Raw genomic sequence first — 21,099 nt, forward strand, 5'->3', positions numbered from 1 at the left:
ACATTAAACACCGAGTTCCAAATACTGTGCTAAGCTACGCGCATCACCTTTTATCTTCCCAAAACCTTCAGAAGTAGAGATGATCCCTCCCATGTTATAGAGGAAGAGACCAAGACCCATGGTGCTTAAGCAACTTGCCTAAAGTCACAAGCTAGCAAGCAACAAAGCCTGTACCTTCATCTCCCCCTGCCTGCCTCCATTTTCTAATTTCTAGGATGCAGAAAGTGAAATGTTATCTATTTAATGACCATGGAAAGCTAATATCCCTCTGAAAGTCTTCCAGATACCCCAAGACTTACTTACTCACCTGCAGTATCTGTCCCATCAGTAATTTTTTCCCTTGGTTTGTACAAATTGCTATAGCAATCAAGATGCATTCATCCTATTGTTCTATGATATTTAGATATTACAAACCTTGGATAGTTCTTAAACAAGGCAGCAAAATCCTTGCACAAATGAGTTCATTTCAGGAGGAAGAAAAATCTGTTGGCAAGGAATAAACCATAACTTGTCAAAGGCATGCATAATATTTTTTGCTAAATTCATGTTTTCCTTTGTCAGCCAATAGCTGAGCATTAAGACTTTTGTAACATTCATTTTGGTGATTCACTAGCAATATCATTATGATATATTATCCTCTTTGCAATAAAGAATAATTTACAGATCTGAGGATGAAGATTTTAATGATGGTGTTTATAGGATATTGGCTTAAGTTTTTTCTGGGTTAAATTATTAAATCCTTTTAATAAAGTAAAATCAAAGGATTATGAAGTAAGCACTTTCATTCTCTCTTGAACACCACTATTCCCCTCCCCACTGTGCGCAGTGTAGTGGCTGAGGAGCTGATTCTTGCTCTAGGGTTGGATTCTGAACAGTCCAAGCCAATTGCCAGCGGAATCCTTTGCCCTCTGGTCTAGGAGCTGTCATCTAATGTAATCAGATCATGGCATTCTCCTGGCCTCAAGAACCAGTACAAGAATAGACATGGGGTCTCATTGAGGCCAACAAGTTATATAGGCATCCAGGAAAAGTGTGTCCTTGCTTTTAGGAGATGGCTGGAGGAAAGCCAGTCTCTGTGTGTGGATGCTGCCCTGCTTGGAGTTCAAGGCCTGGAATGATTGCTGCTACATCGACACACGAACCAACACATTTTTTTATTGCGGAAGCCACTTCAAGTTTTTATTATTGTAACCTAAGCATCCTACATTAGTCAGCTCAGGCTTCCATAACAAAATACCATAGACTGGGTGACTTGAACAACAAAAATTAGTTTTTTCACAGTGCTGGAGGCTGAGAAGTCCAAGATCAAGGTGCTGGCTGATTCAGCTCCTGGTGAGGGCTCTCTTCCTGCCTTGCAGATGGCTGCCTTCTCATCCACACATGGCAGAGAGTTGGGGGGGGGGGGCGGCGGACAGGGGTGTAGCATGCTCTCGGGGGTCTCTTCTTCTAAGGGCTCTAATCCCATTATGAGAGTCCCCATTTTTATGACCTCATGTAAACTTAATTACTCCCCACAGGCTCCATCTCCAGATACCATCACACTGAGGGTTAGGACTTCAATGTACGAATGGAAGGGTGGAGACAAAAACATTTAGTCCATAACGCATCCTAAACAATACCAGCCACAACCATTTCTTTGACCTAATATCCACACTATTGTGATAGTGTCTCAAAAGATTTCAATAGAACCTTCTCTTCAAAGGTAAGGCCATCATCAACCATTCTACTCCATGGACTAGGAAACAGACCCAAATTCTAAAGAGCAGATGACCTAAAACTTGCCCAGAAATATGACCCCACTTAGCTTTCAGCTTTCTTGCTTTCTGCTTAAGAATGTCTAACTTCCAGTTATCCAATATATCCAAATAGTGTTTCTAAAATATTGGCCGCCCACTCAGAAGAGTATATGCATTGATCTCTACTGATATAGCTGAGCCTAAATTGAGGTCCAAAGTCACACAACCTCCTACCCTGGGCCTGTTGATGGAAAAGAATTCTAATCCTGAAATCTTGCTTCAGGGGGTACACATAAGTCAATTTTATCTTTGTAGCACTTGATAGGGTTATCAGCCATTAAGGTATCTCCCTTTCTTTTATTTAGCAGTATGCATGGATCCAGGCATAATCCTCATCTCCAGGTTTTCTGCAGGTCAATGTAGCCACATGCCAAAATTCTTCCCAGTGGGATGTAAGGAGAAGTGATATGTGCAACTTTCAGATCAATCTTTACAAGGATGCTGTTAAAGTCTTCATAATTGTTCAATCTGAGTGAAGTAGATGCAAAAAGACAAAATGGTTGTCTGAGGAGGCCTTACAAATAGCTGAGAAAGGAAGAGAAGCAAAAGGCAAAGGAGAAAAGGAAAGATATGTCCATCCCAATGCAGAGTTCCAAAGAATAGCAAGGAGAGATAAGAAAGCCTTTCTTAAGTGCTCAGTGCAAAGAAATAGAGAAAAACAATAGAATGGGAAAGACTAGAGAACTCTTCAACTTCTTAACTCTCCTGTTAAAAAGCAGAGACATTACTTTGTTGACAAAGGCCCGTCTAGTCAAAGCTATGGTTTTTCCAGTAGTCATATATGCTTGTGAGAGTTGGACCCTAAAGAAGGCTGAGGACTAAAGAACTGATGCTTTTAAACTGTGCTGGTGGAGACTCTTGAGAGTCCCTTGGACTGCAAGTTGATCAAACCAGTCAATCCTAAAGGAAATAAATTGTGAATATTCATTGGAAGGACTGATGCTGAAGCTGAAACTCCAATGCTTTGGCCACCTGATGCGAAGAGCCAACTCTTTGGAAAAGAAGATTCTGATGCTGGGAAAGATTGAAGGTAGGAGGAGAAGGGGATGACAGAGGACAAGGTAATTGGATGGCATCACTGACTCAATGGACATGAGTTTGAGCAAACTTTGGGAGATGGTGAAGGACAGGGGAGCCTGCAGTCCATGGGGTCACAAAGAGTCTGACATGACTGAGTGACTGAACAATATATATAGTTAAGTTTTTCTACTTTATGTATGTTAGAAATTTTTCAAAATTAACTTTTTAAAAGGAAATTGTTTATCTTCCACTTCTTTCTCTGCCTTATTGGTGGGATGGAGAGGTGACACGGAGCTAGCTTTGATCCCTTGACCCAGGAGAGAGCCTAGGGGGTGGTGAAGCAACCAGAGAGAAGAGACCTGGGCCCCTGGGACACCTTGAGAGAAGGGCCACCTCCTGAGCCCACAGCTGGTTTGAAATTCTGCAGAAGAGACAAAAATTTCCAAAATATTAATACTTTCTGGAATTTCCAGGTGGCGCTAGTGGTAAAGAACCCAGCTGTCAGTGCAGGAGACTGTAAGAGACGTGGGTTCAATCCCTGGGTCGGGAAGATCCCCTGGAGGAGGGCATGGCAATCCACTCCAATATTCTTGCCGGGAGAATCTCCCACAGGATCACAAAAGGTCGGACACTACTGAAACAACTTAGCTCACACCATACTTTCTATCTTTAAATGACACTCTTACTTAGGTCTCTATTAAAGCTGAAAGATGAATATCCTAACTAATTATTCTTCAAGCCTCACCCGCCTAGTAGCACAAATCGAATTTCCTTGCAAGTAATGTACAAATATCTTTTGTCCCCATTTACTTCTGCAGGATTGTGCCCATAGGATCCCTGAGACCTCCAGAAGCATGCAAGTGTACAAGCAAAGAGACCAGCTCTCCTGTCAGTCACCACACGTCATCTGCCACTTCTTCCTGGTCCTCCCAAATTCTTCCCCTGGATACGGCTCCCTCTGGCCCAGAGGAGGTACAGACCAGAGTCAAACAGGGTCCTGCTACAAAATAGGAGAGAAAGCCCCCTTCCTTTCTGTGCGTTAAATTCTATGAGAGGCCCCAGAGCAGCGCTGCTTAAGTAATGCTCACCAGAGTGCTTACTTCTAGCCCTGCTGTCCTCCTTGGTTCTAAGGCTTGTGTTCAATGGTGCACAGTGGACAAAGCCAGATAAAGAGATCCCTCCAGGCTCTATTTTGTACCTTCCTCTGCTGACTCAGGCTCTGCCACTGGGTCAAGCTTGTCCTGTGTATTTTTTCTTCCCTAAGACTCATATTCCTTCTTCCCTCCCAGAGGCCACTCATTTCTCTTGCACAGATATCTTTAGCAGAGCCCACCCTAGTTCACTAGACATACCCAGGACCTCTGCTTCTAAACAACAAAAAAGCAAGGAAGATTGAGTTTTGCTTGTAGAAAGAAGGACAAGGAAGAATCAAGGAGGGTTTGCATGTTAAAAAATGATGTTCTGGGACTGACTTCCCTGGGTGGTCCAGAGGTCAGGACCTCACCCTCAATGCAGGGATTGTGGGTTTGATCCCTGGTCGGGGAGCTAAGATCCTGTAAGCCTCACAGTCAAAACACCAAAACATAAACTGGGACAATGTTGTAGCAAATTCAAAAAAGACTTTAAAAATGATCCATATATCTTAAAAAATGAATTTTAACTTCTTAAAAAAAGGATGTTCCTTTGAATATAACTCTGTGGTAAAGTTCCAAGAAAAAAAATTTCTGTGGTCAAATTACTTTGGAAAAACACCAATACCCCTAATTCCTCTTCTCTCATACCCATTAGCCCTTTAGCACATTAAACGTTATGTAAGTCCTGCCATAAACCTTTTTATTTTTGTTTAATCCATTATGCCTTGGGCCCATTTGACCAGGGAGCCTCCTCCCCACCCCCTAGCCCCTGCCACACAAACTAAGGTTCTAGGAACACCCCAGGGAAAGTGGAGGCTGAAAGCTGGAGCCCTCACCCGCCTCGACTTTCTGCATCGGGATTTGGAGGAAAAGAGAGAGGGGTGAATGTGCCAGCACGTGTTAGGCTGTCACTTGCAGTGTGGACGGCTGCTTTCAGTAGCAGCTTTAACACAGCGGCTGAGTGGCATATCCCTCCAACTGCAGAAGGATGGGAAACACGGAAATATTTCCCCTGCAGCATGCCAGGCTTCACTTCCAAGAAAGTTGCCAGGGTAAGCATTGGCACGGACAGCCCAGCAGACAGAATTGCTCCTTTTGGGAACTGAGGAATTCACACCCACTCGGAGTCTGGCTTGCGCACATGCCTCTCCCAGCTGGTCCCTATGAGGGAGTCTCGGCTTCCAGAGTGTCTGATCTGCTGGAGAGATAGAAGAATCTCAGAGACCCAGGGATGCTGTCTGTGAAACACTGCAAATCTCTGTTAAAGGCATTCCAGTTTAAGAGTGAAAATCAAGCTTCTGGACCTCGGGGCTCTCACTAAAGAGGCTGTTGAAGCCAGAAACTGTGGGTAGGTTGTGCAAGAAGAATTTCCTCAATTCACATGCCTAGAATTTGGCCATTAAATATGATCACTGCTACACAATAGAGGCACGGGGGCTTTCTGGTTAGAAAGAATAACGCGAAGAGCAAGGCAAAGGCTGGCAAAAGCAAATGCTTTGTCCCCTGGGTGTAGTAGATTTCCTGAGACATGTGATTCTAAAGAAAGCTTAATTAAATTTAATGGACAAACCTCTCCGAGCTAGGAGGCAGTTTAATGTGGTATTTCGTTTCTGGGTGGACAAAAATCAGTCTTCCTTGCCTCGCTGCTCTCTCCTTTAAATGAAACAAACTTCCTGATTAGCATCATAACTCTCAGGACTGCTTGTGTCCTCCTAGCTCTGATAACCTCCATGGGACACCTCAGGGGGCAACTCATTGGAGATGCTGGACACCGACCACGAGTGACAGGAGGGAGCTGCCCATGTGAAGGACAGCGGTGTCTTGACCATCTAGGTGCCTCCAGTGTCTGGCCCAGGGCCTTATGCAAAGGATATTTGATGAATGAATGAAAAGAAGGAAGGAAGAGTGGGAGGAAGGGACAGAAGGACAGAAAGAAAATAAATTGACTAAGAAGGGCTGTAGATAGAAAAAGGCATAGCCCAATAAGAGAGCGGAGAAGATTTGATATGTTTGCAAGGAAGAGAGTACTAACCTCAATACTCATATTTTAATCAGCTCAGTTTTCTTCCCATCCCCTACTCACCCCCACCTCCCACAATCGCCTCCCCCTCTTACTCTGAAGAAACTGACTCCAACCCCAGGTGGGCCTGATTAGCTGAGGATAATTCCCTCCTCTTGCAAATGATTGGTTCAGCAATGATCGTATGATTCATTGGGGTCAGTAGAATACAAAAAGTTTGCTAGGGATTTCTGGGAGTTTTCCTGTCCTAGGAGAGCCCCCCCCAAAGTGATTTTCTTTCCTCTTTTGAGGCCCAGAAAAATTGCTACCCTCTTGCCACTGACCTGAGGATGAAGCCAACACAAGGAAGATAGTGCAGTGAAGAGAGTAACAGAAAGTAGATGCTACTGAATAAAATATACCTTGAAGCCCGCCTGGCTCCTAGACTTCACAAGTTTGGGAGTCAATCAACAACTATGTTTTTCTGACTACTTGAGTTGCATTTTCAGTTACCTACAGCTGAAAGTTTCCTAACTGACTTACCCTCAATGATGATTGCTCTTTGAAGCAAGCCAAGGAGCAAACTCTTGTCCAACACAGGCTGGAAGTTAGGTGGGAAAAAAATGGAGGAGGCCAGAAGTCTCAATAGCAGGAGCAGTAGCAGTGAACAGTGTAGCGGTGAACAGCAACTCCCATCCTGAGCCCAGTTTGGAGCACACCAGGCCTTCTAAAGGATTCTCACTGGCCACACTTCACCCTTAGTGCTTACTACTCACATCAAGAGACTTGAAAAAAGAAGATCTTCAAAGAGCTTTACCTAACACAGTTTCTAATTGACTGTGTGACTCTGAGCAAGATATTTAACCTCTCTGAGCCTCAATCTGCCTCAATCCATGCCAAATGGATTAAATGAAGATTCATATCTCATACAACGTCTCACAATTCTGAGAAGAGCAAATGTAAAGTAATCCTAAAAGGCTGAAAATCTCAGTGTAGATGTTATTATTTTCTTTATCTGATTGATTTTTCATTTCTTACCTCCTTAGTCAGTCCCCTGGACAACACTAATGTCTGATAACTTAAGTCTGCGTTTAACTTCATCATACATTACTGATTCCAGTTCAAACTTTATATCTGTTATTCTTCTACCAGTCTGCTTCCAGATGGATTTGGGGAGCTTATAATAGAAGGTCTGATACACTAGAACAATTAAATAAGAGTTCAAGGATAAGATCCAAGTAAGGAAGTGAAGAAAATCTAAACAAAGAACTACTATATTTGAGCCCCAAAATGTAGTTCTGAGCTTCCTGTTTTAAAGCCAATATCATGCAATGCACTACACCAGACATTTAGAAAGCTACGAAAATGAGTAAGACATGGTTTCTCCCCTCAAAGATATTGTAAGATAAAAAGAGGAAAAATAATAATAGCAATATTAATATGAGGTATTATTAAATAACACAAGCACTATTAATTACCATCTACAGAAAATTCATGGCAACAGTAAGAGCAGAGAGATTAATTCTGACTCTGGGAAAAGACTTGATGGAAGAAAGGATATTTAAACTGGACCTTAGGCGGGGTTGGGATCTGATCATTGGAGATTGGTGGCAGGGCAGAATGACATGAGCAAAGTACCTGAATACGTCACATTTAAGGAAAGGGAAGCAATGTACTTGGTCTGGAATGTACTAGGATGCATGCATTCATGTGTGTGTGTGTGTGTGTGTGTGTGTGTGTGTGCAAACATGTACACACATGCCCATATATGACCACTAGGCAGAGCAGGATATTAGTTTGGAGAGGGAGACTTTGGTCAGTCATAACAGTCCTGGAATACTGTGCTCAGGACTTTGAACTTTATTCTGTAGGAGATAAGGAAAAGTCACTGGAAGCTTTAGTAAAAAAAAGAAAAGTGACATGATCATAGTTGTTCTCTAAATAATACATTTTTGACGGTATTTTCTTCCCAGAGATCAAAATTGAAAGTGTGGCTCTGCTGTGAGCTAGTGTATTTCCATCAGAAACTTATCCTTTCCTTGTGCCATTCAATGTTCACTTGACAATTTTTCATTACATTGATTCTAAGTCAGTTATTCCCAGAGAAAAGACAGAAATTCATCATCTTTCCCTTTATGATTTTCTCCTCTGTCATCAAACACATCAGCGGGCATGAGTTTTATCATAATTCAAGTCCCGCCTTCCGCCCACCTTAATTACATGCATTTCCACTTGATAATAATTCACTGGAGTATTAAAGATGATGGGGAAGTTAAACTTCTGTTTGCCTTGGCAATCCTTTGGGGAGAGTTCCTTTATCGGTGCACAGGATTAGGAAAATATCTCACACTGTCTTTCCAGGAGCAAGAGACGTACTTTGTGTCCTTGATGTCTCAGAATTTATCCACCCGATGGACCCATGGAATTCAGCATTAGAGGAGGCTTTAACGACCACTTGTTGGGATATAATGAAAGAAGAAGCACTGATGAGGGTTTCTTTATAGCAACCAAAACCAAAAACGTTGCTTTCCCTTCCCCAAAGCATTAGCCTTAACTCCAGTAATTTCCAATAAGAAATAAGTGAAATACAATTTGTTGATTGAATGCTCAGAATTAGAATCCTAGGGTAAAATTCAAGTTTTCCCACTTTTCCCATGAATATTTAGCCCACTACCCCTTAACTGAATGCACCCTTGAACAACCATCAAATTTTAAAGCTAAATAATGGTCTCTAAAAGGGCTCTAAAAAGGTCCGTCTAGTCAAGGCTATGGTTTTTCCAGTGGTCATGTATGGATGTGAGAGTTGGACTGTGAAGAAAGCTGAGCGCTGAAGAATTGATGCTTTTGACGTGTAGTGTTGGAGAAGGCTCTTGAGAGTCCCTTGGACTGCAAGAAGATCCAACCTGTCCATCCTAAAGGAGATCAGTCCTGGGTGTTCATTAGAAGGACTGATGCTGAAGCTGAAACTCCAATACTCTGGCCACTTCATGTGAAGAGTTGACTTGTTGGAAAAGACCCTGATGCTGGGAGGGATTGGGGACAGGAGGAGAAGGGGACGACAGAGGATGAGATGGCTGGATGGCATCACCGACTTGAGGGACACGAGTTTGGGTAAACTCCGGGAGTTGGTGAAGGACAGGGAGGCCTGGCGTGCTGCAATTCATGGGGTCGCAAAGAGTCGGACACGACTGAGCGACTGAACTGAACTGAACTGGAAAAGGCTTCTCTTAAACGCAGGTATGTGGGATCTAGAAATGGTATAGATGATCTTATTTGCAAAACAGAAATAGAGACACAGGCATAGTAAACAAATGTATGGACACCAAGGAGGGAAAGGAGGCTGAGATGAATTAGGAGATTAGGATTGACATATATGCACTATTGACACTATGTATAAAATAGACAACTAATGAGAACTGACTGGGTAGCTCAGAGAAGTCTACTCAGTGCTCTGCGGTGACCCAAATGGGAAGGAAATCCGAAAAAGAGGGATGTATGTATACGTATATCTGATTCACTTTGCTGTACAGTAGAAACTAACGTAACATCATAAAGCAACTATACTCCAATTAAAATTAATTAAAAATAAGTAAATGACAAATAAAAAGCCTTCTCTGATTCCTGCAGGTTGGGTTAGAGATCTGCCCTTCCTCTGTGCACTTTTATAGTGTCTTGGGCATCTCCTTGTTCTACGGCTCATATGCTGTTATAATATCTAATATCTGAGTACTTATTATGCACAATGAATTTTATATATTTCATTTTATTCAGTCTTTCTCATGACCTTACAGGGTAGATACTATTACTATCCTCACTTTAATAAGAGGAAGATGAAACAAAACATGGTTAAGTGACTTGATCAAGATCATACATTTCAGTTCAGTTCAGTCACTCATCGTGTCCGGCTCTTTGTGACCCCATGATTTGCAGCACGCCAGGCCTCCCTGTCCATCACCAACTCCCGGAGTCCACCCAAACCCATGTCAATCAAGTCGGTGATGCCATGCAGCCATTGCATCTTCTGTCGTCCCCTTCTCCTCCTGCCCCCAAAATTTCCCAGCATCAGGGTCTTTTCCAATGAGTTAACTCTTCGCACAAGGTGGCCAGAGTATTGGAGTTTCAGCTTCAACATCAGTCCTCCTAATGAACACCCAGGACTGATCTCCTTTAGGATGGACTGGCTGGATCTTCTTACAATCCAAGGGACTCTCAAGAGTCTTCAACACCACAGTCCAAAAGCATAGTACTGGAAGTAGAGTTTGATCTCAGATGGTCTGACTATAAGCCCCACTCTTACACTCTTTGATGAAATGTTATCATGATCTGTTTCTGAGTTTGCTGTCCTTCTGCTTCCTCCCTGACCCCACTCCTGCTGGGACCCCAGCATGCATTGGTCTTCTCCACTGTCATACCCCTATTGCCCAGCCCAGAGCACAACACATAGCAAATGGCAGGTGCTCAACCAATGAGAAGTAGCTCCATGGGTTAGGTCTTCCTGCCACAGTAACTGGTTCATGTGAAATCTCTATGCTAATTCTGGTTGAAGATGCATTACATCTTCAAGGAGGAAGAAGAGGAGTCCCTCATATATGTCTCTATTAACTCAGAAATTCAGCCACAGACGTCACTTATCTATATCAGGTGACCCAACTGTGGGACAACTACCAGGAAAAGATTGCAACGAGAAATTGAAAAAATCTTTCTCTCACCTTTCTCCCAAATGAACCTATCTCCAGTCAGATTGGACATGCACAGTTTTACTTGCTTTTGTAAATAAATGGGACCTGTTTCTGAAACCAAGTCTGCAAAAGCAAGGATGACTCCTTTTCTCCTGCTCCACGTCCCTCTGCTGCTCTCCACCCAGCCAGCAGGGACTTGGGCTTGGGATCTGGCCCACTCACATGGGTTAATCCAAAGGAAATGTTAGCCAGCAGTTTCTTCCTTTTGTGCCTGGAGATTCTTGCCAAGTTACACCCTAAACTGGTGCCAGGGACCAGACGTAATTTTGACACATGTATTGGGGCTTTGACAGAGGCTGAGGTTTCTCACAGAAACATCTATGAGCTGAGAAGGCAACTGGCTTCTTGGATCTGGGGCAGAGGAAAGACAACAACTGCAGAATAGCATCTTCCAAAGAAGACAGCTAATGACACTGAATGTCTCAGAAGTGCCATCAGCTGGGCAGAGTCTGGGCCCCACTGCCTCTCCTTAGGATGCCCAGGCACTTTCCTCACAGAAGGGCCGCTCCCGCACTGAGGGTTTTACTGTTTCTTTGTGGATGGCAGGAAACTATGTGGTCATTTCAAAGATGAGAGCAGGATTCCTCTCAGAAAGAGAGGGGTGGTTTGATTTCAAGGATGAGGTCCTCTGGGCAGGGCAGGAATGCACTGGGAAGGAGGCAAAGAGAGAACCCCATGGTGTGGTCTAAGTGAGAGACAGGAATTTGGGAGAGAGGAGCAAGTTGGATAAGGGAAGGGAGACAGAGATCAACATAGCAGCACAAATGGGTTCTCCTTCTAGAATTTCTCTACAGCAGGAACATGCAAAGGACCTTTAAGAACATTGTCCAAAGGTCAATTCTGAAGCTCCAGGACTTTGGCCACCTGATGCAAAGAGCCTACCCATTGGAAAAGACCCTGATGCTTGGAAAGATTGAGGGTAGGAGAAGAAAGGGGTGAAAGAGGAGAAGATGGTTGGATAGCATCCCTGACTCAATGGACATAAGTTTGAGCAAACTCTGGGAGATGGTGAAGGACGGGGAAGCCTGGCATGCTGCAGTCCATGGGCCCACAAAGAATTGGACATAACTAAGTAACTAAACAACAACAAGCAATTTGCAGAGGGTAAAGTCATTCCCTCCATTGCCTCAAATCTTCAGGAGGCACTGGCTGCCTCTCAAGCCTTGAACCAGAAGCACTCTGGGGAAGAAATTGAGATGATGCCTAATGGGGTGACCTAGAGCAGAAAAGAGGTGGTTTACATGAAAAGCAAAACAGAGAGGAGCAGTAGAATTTAGCAAAATCAGGAATTCAGATCAGAGGTGACTGGAAGACCCAAGTCACCCCAAGAACCATCCCCTGTTCTGTGTTTCCCCTCCAGAAGTTGAACAAGGCTTTGAGACAAAAAAATCTCAAAGGCCAACATGTCCCTGGCAGTCTGGATAATTTGGGAATATCCATGCAACTGACATTTGAATTCAGCATGCATACTATGATTCTTTAAAATGCTACAGTGATATTTTTTTTCCTTTTAAATATAATATAATTTTTCTGGGAACACAGCAATTTTGATGTCATCTCTAGAGTTCCATAAAACCCCAAAAAAGGATGAATGGGAAGTGAATTTGTATTGTTTTTTTTTTCCCCCTCTAAAAGAAGATTCCATTTTTAAATAAGAAATTCTTAGAAGAATCTTGGTTTGTTTCTGATTCTTTGGAACAGGGATTCACTGTTAGTGAATTAGTACAAGTTGGGATGCAAGTCAGTGATTTACCGGTCAGCTTGAATCAGTTCTGATTCATTTCACCTCTTTACTTGTGTGTGCAGTGCGGGGAGCAGAGGGTATAAAGAGAGAGTTGATGAACAGAGCAGCCAGTGTTTCCATCCGGGAGAAATACTGCCACCACATAAACGTTCTGTCCTCAGTCCTCTCTGCCATGTGGCATGTTCTTGCCTTTTGAGGCTTGTTTTGATGTTCTAATTTCTTTCTCTGCAGCCTACATTCTCCATGTGTTTGGGTGGAGATGTGTTTTAATGAAGAAATGCAAGGAAATAAGGGGTGTGAGAAAGAAAGCAAACACCTGAAGTCTTTTCTTAGAGTTCCGATGTTCATCAAAGTTGAAGATAAATGAAAAAAGACATGATTTTCAGCTGTGCCTTCCTTTCCCTCCAAGGCCCCTGACACACACACGCACACTCACACACATATGATGGTTCACTAGCAGGTTGCCACTAGGCTATTTGAAGACCTTTGATAACTGCGGGAACTCTGCATAGTTGAGGTTGGGGCAGACAGGAGACAAGACATAAGAAGCATTTCAAAAACCATCTCACAATGTGATCATCAATGTGTAATATGAGCTGGGGGTTAGTTAAATAAAATGTGAAAGCCATATTAATGACCCCTTGGGGCTGTCCAACATAGCATTTCATTTTCCTTTCTAAGGAGGCAGAGAGTAGGGCCAGCAAATAAATTATAGATGAAACCCCCATCATATGTTTATAAATACACTAACATTAGCATTTTACTTGCTCATAAATCTGCAGCAAACACTCAGGCACAAGATAGAAAGCCCTGTAAAACAATGATATATTCTTGGCTCTTGGGCATCAAGGAGCGGGGCCATTCGCTGCCGGGGCCGTTCTTCAAACACGCTCCCTCCGCTCCTGCCCCCCTCATTTAAAATCCATTTTAATTTAAAGATGCACAAGGCAGTGCTCGTGGTCCATTTAGTCATCCTAGTTATACATCATGGAGCAAGGAAAAGAAAATTGTTTCATCTAGAGATACGGTTCAATGTGGTCACCACTGAACAGTGGAGTAATTACCATATCAGGCCCACTCAAAATGCACTCAGGGTGTTCTGTGACCTACCATTTGCTAATCTGCATAGTGAAGTATAGCTTCATAACTATAAATTGCTGACTTAATTAAAACCAGGACCTTTCTGTCATTTAATTACAGGGAGAAAGGTTATTGCTTAAATGCAATTTTCCAAATGTGATTTCTTAACAGTTATTAACTGCTTCACCATCATTTATTGTTTCAGATTTTTCAATTTGAAAATACTCCCCGTGACAGAAGTAATGACTTCATGAAAAACTCAATCTAGAGGGAGGCCAGCCAGCCCATTTGTTTCTCATAAGTGGAGCCGACAGGATACTGGAAAATGTCACCGAAGGACCCTGGGATGGCACTCACTCTCGGGGAGTAATTAAAACCCAGAAGGTTGTATCAGAAATGGGGAGAGGTTGTTTGCAGACATTTGAAATGTGGTCCCTCCCGTCCATCCTAGCAGATGCATGTCTTTGCCTCATAAAACGTGATGGTGGTTGGGAAGTTGGGCTGAACAGGACTGAGGACGGCAAGGAGCAGTGTGAGCCTCAAGGAGACCAGCTAGCTAGTAGGCACTGATCTGAAAGTGGACGTGCTCCTCATGGCATCCTAGCAGCTAGGACTTCTGCTGCTGCTGCAAAATGAGAACCAGAAGTTTAGATAGTGTAGGTAGCCACACAATGGAGAGAAGAGTCCACTTTTTCCTTCATCTTTCATGACTGTGTCTTCTCTTTTTCTCTGTGTTTTAAATATGTAGCCTGAGGAGAACACAAGTAAAGTGAGTAGAGAGGGTGAAGTTGACCAACCCGGGTAAACTGGGCAATTGAGCATTTTCAGAACACTTCTCCAAGAACAGGCTCTTTAGTTATTGTCTTAATGTTCACGTGCACTAAATGGAGATTTGTGAAGCGGGTAAACTCAACCCTTCACTCCCTCTTGTACTTCATCCCCAGCAGAGGCACCAGGAATTTGGATACATGTGTTTTTTTCCCCTCGATTTCTAACAGCTCCACACTAGAAGGATTACAAACCAAATGTGCTTTCTGCCCGAACAGACCTGAACAAGACGTCTTGTTCATCAGCTGAGAGCTCCCTTAAATTTTAGTTTTACTATGGAAGGGGGTTAAAGTTAAAATTGCTCTTATGAAGTAGTAAAATTTCATCCCATTTCTGTATATTTTAGCCGTTTCTCTTGGCTTGATTCATTGTGGCAGATATACAAAGCTGACTAATGAGGATTTCATAAAATCCTAATCAGATTATTAATAATCCTTTATGTTCTCCATCAGCACTGTGCTTTGCAGTTTTCAAAGTGTCTTCATACATTTTACCAATTTCAGTTCAATTAAGCAGACATTTTATTAATAGTATCATCTATATTTAAAAAGCATGATTCCCACTCACATTCAATCAAAGGAAATCATTTGATCCTTAATCTAATTTTATAAGGTAGCAACAAAGGTGCTTTAAACAAGGCTACACCACACTTTCCCCTGCCATATACTTTTTTTTTCTTTTGCAAGAAACAGAACATACTCAAACTTGATCAAAGTGAGTAAAAGTGAAGTGAAGCATGCACATTTAGAAGCCTCAAGGACTCCAAGGGCAGCAATCGAAGTACAAGTAGGCTTCAAATGAACTAGCACGGGAAAGCTGAGGCCAGAGCTGTTTTCCCTCTAGCAGCCAGGAGGTCTCCATTTCCCTCTGCTTCTCTGTGGGTTTCTGCTCCTACTTTTCTCTCTCCGATTCCCCTTCTTCCTCATGTCACACATGGTCCAACATGGCGGCCATCACGACTCCTCAGCTCTGCTTCACGCTTAGTAGCTCAGTCATGTTCTTTTCTATGGGACCCTTTGGACTGTAGTCCACCCGGCTTCTCTGTCCATGAGATTTTTCCACATCTCCTGTGTCTGCTTCATTGCAGGTGGATTCCTTACCACTGTGCCATTGGGGAAGTCCTCAGCTCCACTATGTACCACCAACTACCAGCATCTGCCTCTCTTAGTTCAAATTTCTCGAAGAGATAATCTTCTTGTCTGAATATTTCCCCATGTAAAATATAAGTTAATAGGTAGCTGGGTCTTTGGATAGGAAAAGCAATTATATATGTGTGTGTGTGTATATACACAGCTCAAAAATTATGATCTTTATTTGAGAGCAAGGAAGCTAAACCTCAGAGTTTAGGCAACCTGTCAAGGTTCACACAACATTTAGACAACATCTATATTCTAACCCTGATGCTGGGAAAGATTGAGGGTGGGAGGAGAAGGGGACAACAGAGGATGAGATGGTTGGATGCCATTACCGACTCAATGAACATGAGTTTGGGTAAACTCCGGGAGTTGGTGATAGACAGGGAGGCCTGGTGTGCTGCAGTCCATGGGGTTGCAAAAGATCGGACACTACTGAGCGACTGAACTGAACTGAGCTGATATTTTCTCCAGTCAGTGCCTCTTTTCAGGGACTAGAAATAATAAACTCATTTAAGTAACAGATTACTATCATACATATATATACAACTATAAGTTTTGGTTGTGTTTCACTTTAGCAGTTAACACTAACACTTTCCCTCTTAACAAGTGACAAGAGTACAGATCTAAAGGAGAAATTCTGATCTTTTAAAATGAGAAAATATTTCTTTTTGGTGCTTAATACAATTAAAGCTATCATTTGTACCCTATTAGCCAATCTATTGATTATTAATATCACTTAGTCAGAAAGTTGCTGGAGGAGGTAACAATGACTAATACGCATCCAAGATTTTCATTTGGATGCTGAACACTACATTTGTTAACACACCGAGTGAACAACAGAGAAAGACTCATTTCATTCTTGCTATGATTGCTTTATATGGCAGTCTCACATTTTGGTCTAAAAATCTGATTCTATCTCAGGTGGAATCCAAAAGTGCCCCAGATGATTTGCTTTGAATCTGGGCAGAGGAAACAACTCAAAACCCCTCCCCACTATCATCATCACTACCAGCAATGAGGCAGGTGGTTTTAGAAAAACATTGCCCTGCATTTTATGAAATGACTGGTTATTGTAAAACGTCATCCATGATGGAATGTGAGATATAAAAAGAGGCAAGGGAAGACCATTCCTGGACATGGGAGCTACTGGTTTTTTTGTTTGTTTGTTTTGCTTTGTTTTAGTAGGCACCTCACTTTGGATCATCACATTGTGGCTTTATAGCAGCAACCACAACCACTGCAAGTCACAAGTCAAGCCTCACACATATAAATCATTTCTGTGCAGATCCTACAACTTCAAAATCGTTTGCTCACTCAAACCTGCTGCACTTGGACAACTACACTGATTCCGAACTTTTCCCCCCAAGTGTCTGTCTGGTATGTGTGTGTGTGTGTGTGTGTGTGTGTTGTTGTTGTTATTGTTGTGTGTGTGTGTTGTTGTTGTTGTTGTTGTAACAGCTTTATTGAGGTTTTACTCACAGACCAATTCACCCACTTAAAAGCCGATCACTTTTAGTATACTCACAGAATTAGTCAATCATCACAACAATCCATTTTAGAACACTTTCACCCCCTAAAAAGAAACTTTGTATTCCTTAGCAATAATCTTCCTGCTCCGCTCATTCCAGTTCAGTTCAGTTCAGTCGCTCAGTCATGTCCGACTCTTTGCAACCCCATGGAGTGCAGCACACCAGGCCTCCCTGTCCATCACCAACTCCCGGAGTTTACTCAAACTCATGTCCATTGAGTTGGCAATTCCAACCATCTCATCCTCTGTCGTCCCCTTCTCTTCTCGCCTTCAATCTTTCCCAGCATCAGGGCCTTTTCAAATGAATCAGCTCTTCGCATGAGGTGGCCAAAGTATTGGAGTTTCAGCTTCAACATCAGTCCTTCCAATGAATATTCAGGACTGATTTCCTTTCGGATGGACTGATTGAATGCCTCATCCCAGGCAACTACAAATTTACTTTCTGTTTGTAAGGATTTGCCTATGCTGGACATTTCATATAAGTGTAACCATATAACATGTGCTCTTTTATGATGGTTTCATATAGCATAATGCTCTCAAGTACATACATGCTGTAGCATGTATCAGCTCTTCATTTCTTTTTAGGGCTGAATAGTATACCACTGTATGGACATATCACTCTTAATACATTCATCAGTTGATGAACATTGGGTTGTTTCTACCTTTGGGCTGTTATAAATACTACTAGGAACATTTGTGTGCAAGATTTTATATGAACATATGTTCTCAATCCTCTTGAGTATATATCTAGGAATGAGAGGGACTACATTAAAAATACACAATAAAATGTCTTGAGATTGTTTTTCTTTAATTTCCTCCCTCTTTCATTCTATCTCTTACCTATACAGCAGAACCCTCCAAAGTTTTCCCTTCTCCCACTCTTGAGTGCATGTGATTACTCTTTGCGGTCCTATGGACTATAGCCCACCAGGCTTCCCTGTCCGTGGGATTCTCCAGGTAAGAATACTGGAGTACATTGCCATGCCCTCCTCTAGGGAATCTTCCTGACCCAGGGATCAAACCTGTGTCTCTTGCGTCTCCTGCATTGACAGGCAGGTTCTATACCACTAGCGCCACCTCAGAAGCCCTCACTCTTAAGCATCCCCAAAGACTGCCTAAAATTCACAGCTCAAGGAGGCTCTTTCTTCCCCTTCACAGTATCTAATCTGTTCTACTGTATTCTATTCGCTTTTCCTTATCTATTCTCTTCCTCTGAGCTGTAGTTTTCTGTCTTTCCAATTTAAACATTGCTGCCTCGCTGGTTTCTACATGTTTTCTACCACTCGCCTTTATCTGCATTAACATAGCAAAAAACTGGGGCTTGTGGCTGCTCAAAGATGCATATGCGAGGATGTGCATTTGTGTGGTGGGTGCCACTGCTGTGGGGGGCGCAGGAGGAGATGGGGGGTGGCAAGTGAACCAAAAACACTACAGATACTATAATTAGGCTGCTTCAAGCCACTGTTAACATTGGGATGTCTCTAAACACAACCCCAATTCTAAGAAAAAAAAAACCTTGAAAAAGTTCAAGGACCACTGAGGGGGAGAACAGCATAGCGTGACCTCCAGTTGTTGCTTGCTCATCCTTCAGTCACGTCTGACTCTTTGTGACCCTATGGACTGTAGCCCGCCAGGGTCGTCCTCTGTCAGAGGGATTTTTCAGGTAAGAATACTGGAGTGGGTTGCCATGCCCTTCTCCAGGAGATCTTCCTGACCCAGGGATTGAACCCAGGTTTCCTGCATTGACAGGGAGATTCTTTACCACTGAGCCACCTGGGAAACCCAACATGACCTCCAGCCAGGGTCCTAATGATGATTCTCTCCTTTCATTTTTCTCAGCAGATCTAACTAAGCATGACAGCTGCTTCCTGTGTATTTCTCTACACCTTCCCCCAAATTTTTGAATTCTTATGTGTGAATGTCTTGTATCCTAAAATAGTGATGTTGGGCTAAGGCATTTTTTTCATCTGAGCAGCCAATGATTCTGCGAAATCTGTGTTCTTGACAGATAAGTGCTTTACAAGGAGAAATCCATACCCTGAATGAGCCGAATGGTAGCGCTGTGCCTTTCCTGTGTCACTAGCAGGTAAGTCCTAAGTCTTCTGTCTAGGGCAGGGGAGAGGTACCAGGGAGATACCAGATCTGCTATCTCAGACAACACCTAATGCTTTTTCTTTGGGAAGATGATGCTAAGATTTTCATCTGCCCAACATCTCTTACCTTTGTAAACCCTTCTAGTGATGTAGTGACTGACCAGAAGAAGTGGCCAAGTGACTCGAGGCCAGTCAGAGTGAATTTATGGGAATTTTCCTCAAATATAAGCTGGGAAGAAACAGCTTTTTCATCTTTGGTAGCAAGCTGTCAGAATGTTAGCCTGGAGCAGCCCAAGGTCATGTGTCCTGTCATTTGGAGAATCTGGTCTGGAGAGTAAAGGCAGCATTTCAAGAGAAGCAAAAAAGCAAAGACAGCTCATGCTCTAGGCAGTGGAGGCCCTGGATCCGGGCTTCCCTGAGCTCAGATCCACTCTACTTCTTCCACAGGTTGACTCTGTGAACTAATGCCGTTCACTTCTTTGCTTAAGCCAATCCCTAACCGCAGTGTCTCAGACACTGCCCACAATCTGAGAGACACAGATCCAATCCCTGGGTCAGTAAGATCCCCTGGAGAAAGGAATGGCCACACACTCCAGTATTATTGACTGGAGAATCCCATGGACAGAGAAGCCTGGCAGGCTAAATAATCCCTGGGGTTACAAAGCCAGGTTACTAAGCAACAAACACTTTTGCTTTCATGTCACTTGCATCTGAAGAGCCTTGTTATTTGGGGACGGCATAAACAGTCAGCAGGTTGCACATGCAAAGGGGTCCAAGGTTCCAGAGACACATTGTGTTCGCTTTGGTTTGCTTGGAGGGTCGTACTATAGCTCTTTACTCCTGTCTTGACTTTCTCTGGGTGTTTAAATAAAATATTGAGTGATTTCCTATCTTCCATCTCTGCAACTTAGGCCTGGTTGTACTGGGGCAGGTCTTCCATGCATAATTCATTGGCCATGCACCTCGATCAGAGATTCCTTTGTTCACAAGTTTGAGGGAATTTGTGACTGACACAAAATATAGATTCAGACTGCTTCTCTCGACTTTCTGACAAAGTCCTTCAATTTTTGCCTATTGTGTTATTATACACTAACCCCAAGTTAGACTATTAGTTTAAAGAAGGCAAGGATAGCAAAATGACTTTCGAAGACCAGATGATTTGACAGTTCAAAGACATTCACAGGCATGTTTGCAGTCTTTCAAAACATCTATCCACATAGTATTGTTCTGAACTTTTTCATGCCCAAACTCCTTAATCGAAGGAATTATTTATTTTAAACAAGAAGGTGCTAAATCCTGTAGTTTTTCAGGAAAAGTGCAGAACCTAAACATCCACTTTCTTTTCCCCCTGAATTTCAGTGGCATGAGAAAAGGCTTGGGCAAGTTTCTTTAACACCAACCATACCTATGCCACTGGGACAGGATAGGAAATGGGTTCAAGCTATCCCAGTGTCTCCACTGAACTTGGAAGGTGACTGTAGCCACACTCCACATCATTCTACATTATCTGGGTGAGTCTGCACCATCCTCCAAAGTTCCTTTAAGGTCAGAAAGTTTTATTTATCTAGCTCAACTCTGAGGAGAGAACCTGGCACCAGAAGGCACTCAATAATGTTAATGATGGCTATTATTTTTTATTTTTTAAAACTTTATTTTGTATTGGGGTATAGCCAGTTAACAATGTTGTGATTGTTTCAGGTCAACAGTGAACAGTAAAGGGACTCAGCCAAACATATTCACGTGTGTGTTCTCCCTCAAATCACCTCCTATCCAGGCTGCCACATAACTCTGAGCAGAGTTCCATGTACTGCACTGTATGTCCTTGTTGGTTATCCATTTTAAATATAGCAGTGCATACACATCCATCCCGAACTCCCTATATCTTTATTTTTAAAATATTTATTTATTTGGCTGCACCGAGTTTTAGTTTTGGTATGTGGGATCCTTAGTTGTGGATGTCAGATCTAGTTTCCTAACCAGGGATCGAACCCAGGCCTCCGGCA

This window comes from Dama dama, chromosome 1 (assembly GCF_033118175.1).
Source record: "Dama dama isolate Ldn47 chromosome 1, ASM3311817v1, whole genome shotgun sequence".
Taxonomy (NCBI): domain Eukaryota; kingdom Metazoa; phylum Chordata; class Mammalia; order Artiodactyla; family Cervidae; genus Dama; species Dama dama.